This window comes from Chanodichthys erythropterus, chromosome 5 (genome assembly GCF_024489055.1).
Source record: "Chanodichthys erythropterus isolate Z2021 chromosome 5, ASM2448905v1, whole genome shotgun sequence".
In the NCBI taxonomy this organism is placed as follows: Eukaryota; Metazoa; Chordata; class Actinopteri; order Cypriniformes; family Xenocyprididae; genus Chanodichthys; species Chanodichthys erythropterus.
In genome coordinates, this window is record NC_090225.1 from 2,893,492 (window position 1) to 2,900,473 (window position 6,982).

Below are 6,982 nucleotides of genomic sequence, written 5' to 3' on the forward strand. Positions count from 1 at the left end.
ATGTCTAACTGCACGCTGATGACGACAAGGGTCAGACGACCAATAGGAGTGCAGGAGTTGACGCGCTGTGCCTTCTGGGAAATGTAGTTTTTCTAATGAACGCTGTAATTCCGGTTAGTGATTGCTTTTTTGACCAAAAAAATGTTTAACATTCAATGTTTTAGTGCAATTTCTGAATCACAAGCATAACGAGTTTTTGTAAACAATGTTTCATAGTTTCACTGTCAATTTTTTTGTATTTATAAAAACAAAATGGTCTAAAATATATCATGTCAATAATTCTTATGAATTTTTTTTCTATAATAACTTGTACATATTTTAAAAAACAAGAAACTGTGCACAATGCTCTGTTTCACTACTAGGTGTCTCCCTTGACCACAATTTCACCATGTGGCGAAGGCAGCGCTGTCGATTTAAAGGGCCAGTTCACCTAAAAATGAAAATTCTGTCATCATTTACTCCTTCTCAAGTCGTTCCAAACATGTTTGGGTTTCTTTGATCGGTTGCACACAAAAGAAGATATTTTGAAGCAAACAGCTGACGAACCCCATTGACTTCCACAGTATGGGAAAAAAAAAAGTCAATGCATGAACTGTTTGGTTACCGACATTCTTCAAAATATTTTTGTTCATTCATCCAGGCAACTTGAGGGTGAGTAAATGACAGAATTTTCATTTTTGGGTGAACTATCCCTTTAAGAAAGTACTTATTATACTAAATAATTTGCTATTGTCAGCACACAATCATATCAAACCATCATGCAAGCAATCCAAGCACACTAAACACTGAATGCAGACAGTTTTAAAATGTTTATTAATTTGTACAACTGCACAGATCTACACATTCAGACTTCTAAAAGAGAAAAGTGCAGAAAAGCACCAACAAATCCATACATTTAGGCATTGATTCAATTACAAGGTATCTCAAAGTTCTAATATTTAAATAGGGTAATCAGTCCATGCAAGTTATGGTTTTATAATAATAATAATAATAATAATAATATTTAAAAGATCATTTACATTTTGGGGTTTATCTGTACTGCAATTATGTAGAAATCTCCATTTCATTGGCTTGGAAACCCAACAAACCCTCATTCTCATTGAACACGTGGAGCATTAGCGGCATTATAAAAGTAAATGTTTAAGCGTTTCGAACACAGCGTCATTTTAAATACCAACCCTACATACACACTCTTTGATTTCTCTTAATGTAAAGGCTATCTCATGCAACATTAGCATTTCAAATATACATCTGTGCACTTTGAAGTGGATCTTCTCCAGATAGAAGATGTTGCCAAAAGTTTGGGTGTCAAAAGACCCTGGACCTCCATCCATCCACCGCAGCACACTTTAAAGGGGCTTTAATACAGGTTACACAAGCAAAACACCTCAATCAGGTGCTGTGCATTAAATATAATAACACTTGGTCTTGTATAAATTAGCAAAGGCTAGGCTAAAATACAGTGATATAAAGAAAAGACATTTGACATTGTGCTTTTTTTTTGTTTGTTTGTTTTGAATAGGAAAAAGCCTGTGAAATAACAGTGTAGAGGACACGCCATAGTCACAGTACTTGGCACTCAGAAACCAACTCTCTATATGAGCGCGCACACACACACACACACACACGCACCCACACACACACACACACACACACACACACACACACATGCAGGCTCTCCGTTTGGCATTTCAGTCAAAGGCCTTGCTGTTTAAATCAGGCAAAACAACTCAAAAACTATTGTGAAACATGCCCAGCGTTAGTAAGGCCATTCAGAAAGTGTGAAGAAATCATCATCATTAGCAAGAAGGTGATTTAAGGAATGAATCTGCCTGTTTGCATGTGGGAAGCTCAAGTTTTCATTGAATAAAATGGTCAAATTCAATTCAGACTGAATTTAAATGCAATGCATGTCATTTATTTAATAATAAATCATCTTATAAGGTGAAAAGTCAATTACAGTAGTGGCCAAAAGTGATGTCTGGACTAGGAAAATTGACATTATTAAAACATATTGCGTACTTTTGCTTAGAGTAGAGCTGCACAATTCTGGATAAATTGAGAATCATGATTTTTTCAAATAATATATAAAAAATAGCATGTAATTTACTAGAGGTTCTAACAAAAAAAATTACTGCAATCTATTTAAAAATGTTTATTTAATTTGAATTAATTATTTTTTGAAAATCGGTTGAATGAATGATTCAATGACTTACTTGTAAATACTACAATTAATATGCTTCATCACTGGATGAATCAGTGTTTTAGAACAAATCTCTTGAATGAATGATTGATTGATTTATATGCACTTATATTATAAGTACTTCTGTGATTACCTGAATATCAGTAACACAGAAATAACGATATTGTGTGGCTGAAAAGACGGTTTGAATGTTCCAGTGTGATTTTGTGAAAGGTTTAATAGACAGGCTCGATGTAAAAAAGTACCGCGAGAACGATTCAAAAGCATAAGGAGTCGTATGCTCTGGCGGTACTTTGATGTCATACAAGCCTGTTGTCATTTAGGAACAAGGTCACGTGTGTATTTAAATCACGATCTTTTAACGATTAATCACGCTAGCTTGGAGTCAATTGTTTTATTTGTGATAATAACGCAATGAAACATGACAAATTTCGCCGATTAATGAAGGAAATTATGAACACATGCAAAAGCAAGAGAGAACCAATGAAATATTAATAACTGATTATGTTGTAGGCAATGAATGCTTTATCCTGTGAACATTTTGTTTTTTCTATGCATTTAGTTTGTTTTTTTTGTATAGTAAAATAAAACCCGTTGCTGTAGTTTGCCAAATACATTTTGTCACATAAAAAGCAACATTAAACAAGTTTATTGTTTTGTTCTTTCTCATATTTAATATATATATATATATTTTCCTCATATTTTGATGGTTTAATTGAACTTGTAGTGTCATTAAAAACAAACATGCCCTTTCACTTTTGGCCACTACTGTATAAGTGAGTGATTGATTTGTAGGTTGAATGCCTTTTCAGGAAACCTGTTTGAAATGGTTTGCAGTTCCAAAATTACACACTTCAGCTTAAATATCAATGGTACGAGTGTGAAGTCTCCAAATAACTTTGTGATAAAAAGGAAAATAATGTGATCTCACAGTTACCGGCACAGATGATATTAGGAACTCTAGTTAGTCCGTCCGATCACATGCGCCCCGTTCGAGTTTATATGCGAGATGGGGCTGTTAACATCTGTATGGTGAATCCCTCATCCGGATGCACTGAGCAACATCTCGAGGGCCAGCGGATCCCGGAAAGCAGCAGGAGTATAATCGTCTAATGTTTGAATTCAAACTGCACTGATTCTGAATGGGTTGAAAACTGTATTCACTTTCAGCGCAGTATCCTTTTCTGATTATCACAATGTCACTTGGAAACTGGATAAGATTTGATTGGCCTGAGGTGAAAAAAAATGCTTGATAAAAAATATCTTAAAAAATGGGAATCATTCTAGTATATGATGCATGACAAGTCAAAAGTTTGGACACATCTGCACGTCCTTCGTTATTTCTTCCACTCATAAAGGCTGAATTTATGTGATTGAAATATATTAAAAACAGAAATATTGTAAAATCATTCTTTATTACGACTATTATTCAAAAACTACAGAGCCCCGCACATGGCGCACGCAGGAAAAAATAGTGGGCTAAATCGTGCACTTACTGATTTACTAATTTGTTCCCTCAATTTATAAATCGTGCGCACAATATAGCAAATCGAGGCAACGAAATAGTAAAACGTTGGCACGATTTAGCAAATTGAGAGAACGAAATAATAAAACATCCGCACGATTTAGCAAATCGAGGGAACAAAATAGTAAAATGTCCACAAGATTTAGCAAATTGAGGCAACAAAATAGTAAAATGTCCACAAGATTTAGCAAATCGAAGGAACGAAATAGTAAAATGTCCACATGATTTAGCAAATTGAGGGAACGAAATAGAAAAATGTCCACATGATTTAGCAAATCGAAGGAACAAAATAGTAAAATGTCCACAAGATTTAGCAAATCGAAGGAACGAAATAGTAAAATGTCCACATGATTTAGCAAATTGAGGGAACGAAATAGAAAAATGTCCACATGATTTAGCAAATCGAGGGAACGAAATAGTAAAATGTCTGCAAGATTTAGCAAATCGAGTGAACAAAATAGTAAAATGTCCACATGATTTAGCAAATCGAGGGAACGAAATAGTAAAATGTCCGCAAGATTTAGCAAATCGAGGGAACGAAATAGAAAAATGTCCACATGATTTAGCAAATCGAGTGAACAAAATAGTAAAATGTCCACATGATTTAGCAAATCGAGGGAACGAAATAGTAAAATGTCTGCAAGATTTAGCAAATCGAGGGAACAAAATAGTAAAATGCCCGCAAGATTTAGCAAATCGAGTGAACAAAATAGTAAAATGTCCACATGATTTAGCAAATCGAGGGAACGAAATAGTAAAATGTCTGCAAGATTTAGCAAATCGAGGGAACAAAATAGTAAAATGCCCGCAAGATTTAGCAAATCGAGGGAACAAAATAGTAAAATGTCCGCAAGATTTAGCAAATCAAGAGAACAAAATAGTAAAATGTCCGCAAGATTTAGCAAATCGAGTGAACAAAATAGTAAAATGTCCGCAAGATTTAGCAAATCGAGAGAACAAAATAGTAAAATGTCCACATGATTTAGCAAATCGAGGGAACAAAATAGTAAAATGTCCACAAGATTTAGCAAATCGAGAGAACAAAATAGTAAAATGTCCGCAAGATTTAGCAAATCGAGGGAACAAAATAGTAAAATGTCCGCAAGATTTTGCATATCGAGGGAACGAAATAGTAAAATGTCCGCAAGATTTAGCAAATCGAGAAAACAAAATAGTAAAATGTCCGCAAGATTTAGCAAATCGAGAGAACAAAATAGTAAAATGTCCGCAAGATTTAGCAAATCGAGAGAACAAAATAGTAAAATGTCCGCAAGATTTAGCAAATCGAGAGAACAAAATAGTAAAATGTCCGCAAGATTTAGCAAATCGAGAGAACAAAATAGTAAAATGTCCGCAAGATTTAGCAAATCGAGAGAACAAAATAGTAAAATGTCCGCAAGATTTAGCAAATCGAGGGAACAAAATAGTAAAATGTCCGCAAGATTTAGCAAATCGAGAGAACAAAATAGTAAAATGTCCACATGATTTAGCAAATCGAGGGAACAAAATAGTAAAATGTCCGCAAGATTTAGCAAATCGAGAGAACAAAATAGTAAAATGTCCGCAAGATTTAGCAAATCGAGGGAACAAAATAGTAAAATGTCCGCAAGATTTTGCATATCGAGGGAACGAAATAGTAAAATGTCCGCAAGATTTAGCAAATCGAGAGAACAAAATAGTAAAATGTCCGCAAGATTTAGCAAATCGAGGGAACGAAATAGTAAAATGTCTGCAAGATTTAGCAAATCGAGGGAACGAAATAGTAAAATGTCCGCAAGATTTAGCAAATCGAGGGAACGAAATAGTAAAATGTCTGCAAGATTTAGCAAATCGAGGGAACGAAATAGTAAAATGTCCGCAAGATTTAGCAAATCGAGGGAACGAAATAGTAAAATGTCCGCAAGATTTAGCAAATCGAGAGAACAAAATAGTAAAATGTCCGCAAGATTTAGCAAATCGAGGAAACAAAATAGTAAAATGTCCGCAAGATTTTGCATATCGAGGGAACGAAATAGTAAAATGTCCGCAAGATTTAGCAAATCGAGAGAACAAAATAGTAAAATGTCCGCAAGATTTAGCAAATCGAGGGGACGAAATAGTAAAATGTCTGCAAGATTTAGCAAATCGAGGGAACGAAATAGTAAAATGTCCGCAAGATTTAGCAAAACGAGGGAACGAAATAGTAAAATGTCCGTAAGATTTAGCAAAACAAGGGAATGAAATAGTAAAATGTCCGCACAGGAATGAAATAGTAAAATGTCTGCACAATATACTGTAGCAAATCGAGGGAATGAAACAGTAAAATGTCCGCAAGATTTAGCAAATCGAGCGAACAAAATAGTAAAATGTCTGCAAGATTTAGCAAATCGAGGGAACGAAATAGTAAAATGTCCGCAAGATTTAGCAAAACGAGGGAACGAAATAGTAAAATGTCCGCACAGGAATGAAATAGTAAAATGTCTGCACAATTTACTGTAGCAAATCGAGGGAATGAAACAGTAAAATGTCCACAAGATTTAGCAAATCGAGCGAACAAAATAGTAAAATGTCCGCAAGATTTAGCAAATCGAGGGAACGAAATAGTAAAATGTCCGCACAGGAATGAAATAGTAAAATGTCTGCACAATTTACTGTAGCAAATCGAGGGAATGAAACAGTAAAATGTCCACAAGATTTAGCAAATCGAGCGAACAAAATAGTAAAATGTCCGCAAGATTTAGCAAATCGAGGGAACGAAATAGTAAAATGTCCGCACAGGAATGAAATAGTAAAATGTCCGCATAATTCAGCAAACCGAGGCAACGAAATAGTAAAACGTCCGCATGATTCAGCAAATCCAGGGAACGAAATAGTAAAATGCTGCATGTTTTTTTTTCCTGCATGTCATCTGCGAGGCTCCATAATAAACAGAAAACAGTCAAGTAATGAAACCTATTGAATAACTTGTATTGATGAAGTGATCAAAAACAAAACTCTTATATTTGAACTTCTTTATCGTTCATCAACCAAATTCATCCTGGGATGCTTTTAAAAATGCTTTTATTTCACTATCCACTCCAAAAGTTTGAATGTTTTAATCAAATTTCAGTTTTGTAAACAATCAATTTATCAACAATTTCAATTTTCAATGCAGAAGCCTTTTCTGAAGATTCGCTTAAGTGTGTCCAAACATTTGACTGGGCAGCGCATATCAAATATAGCATCGTTTTATTAAAAAAATGTCTAAATAACATTATAAAACGGCCACCCGTCAG